This window comes from Agrilus planipennis, unplaced genomic scaffold (genome assembly GCF_000699045.2).
Source record: "Agrilus planipennis isolate EAB-ADULT unplaced genomic scaffold, Apla_2.0 scaffold291, whole genome shotgun sequence".
NCBI classification, from domain to species: domain Eukaryota; kingdom Metazoa; phylum Arthropoda; class Insecta; order Coleoptera; family Buprestidae; genus Agrilus; species Agrilus planipennis.
In genome coordinates this window covers 82,465-83,365 of record NW_020440480.1, presented here as the reverse complement: position 1 = coordinate 83,365, position 901 = coordinate 82,465, and the positions used below count along the sequence as shown (strand labels likewise).

Genomic DNA, 901 nt, shown 5'->3' with positions numbered 1-901 from the left:
TTATCCAATTAAGTACCTTAAATACATTGTGCATTTAATATAGATCAATATGGCCCTTTACAGCATGTAATTTAAATGAATATTTTCGAAGATATTACAGATTTAAAATGCAGGGACATAGCGGTTGCGGCGGTACCGGCCGGGAGGCCGGTTTGTATTGTGTAATAACAAAAAAACTGTGAATGTTGTATACAAAGACATTCTGTAGTATATTTAGTATGTTCAGGGGCTATCTTTTGAAGATTTCCCCTTTTCGGTAATAATCTAAACAAAACAAAAATTTATTTAGTATCAGCATTGCACCCGTGCGAAGCTGGGGCGAGTCACTAGTTTTATATAAATGCGAAGATTAGCTCAGGATAGGAGAGTGCAAGTGTGTGTCCAACCAGCTGTAGGACTAACGACCTTATGATAATAAATGTAAAACAAACGGAGAAATGGTAATAGAAGTGTCTGTACATTATCGGTAGCAACACAACTGACTCCTGAAGGGTCAAATTCAATGCATTAGTGAATAAATTCTTTGAATTAACTTTACCCACTTCAGATAACCTCAAATTAACGAAGAAAAATTTTTGCTGCTGTCAGACCCTCGCCCGGAATCGAACCCGGGCCCCTCGTTTTACCCATCAGTACTCTACCACTAGGCTACGAGGGGATGACAACAGCAACATCGACGGTATATGAGTTTCGGTCGTAGAATCTTCGAACCAATGCATAATCATTATTAATAATGGGACAGTTTAATTCTAATTTAAGTAAACAGTTCCTCTAACTTGTATCTATAAAAATATACATTAATGAAAAGGTTAGTAGAATAGAAGTAAATAAATAAATTTAGTCGTTTGATGTAAATTTCCACATGTGATTAGTAGCTGTAGGTATCAGTAAATAAACAATA

General features: G+C 35.8%; 1 protein-coding gene across 1 annotated transcript in view; it reads right to left on the bottom strand.

Annotated features, from left to right (window-relative positions):
* The window catches only part of LOC108740266 (dynein regulatory complex subunit 4), a 101,859-nt gene that overhangs the window by 35,836 nt on the left and 65,122 nt on the right, over positions 1-901 (bottom strand). The gene's annotated exons all lie outside the window — the stretch shown is intronic.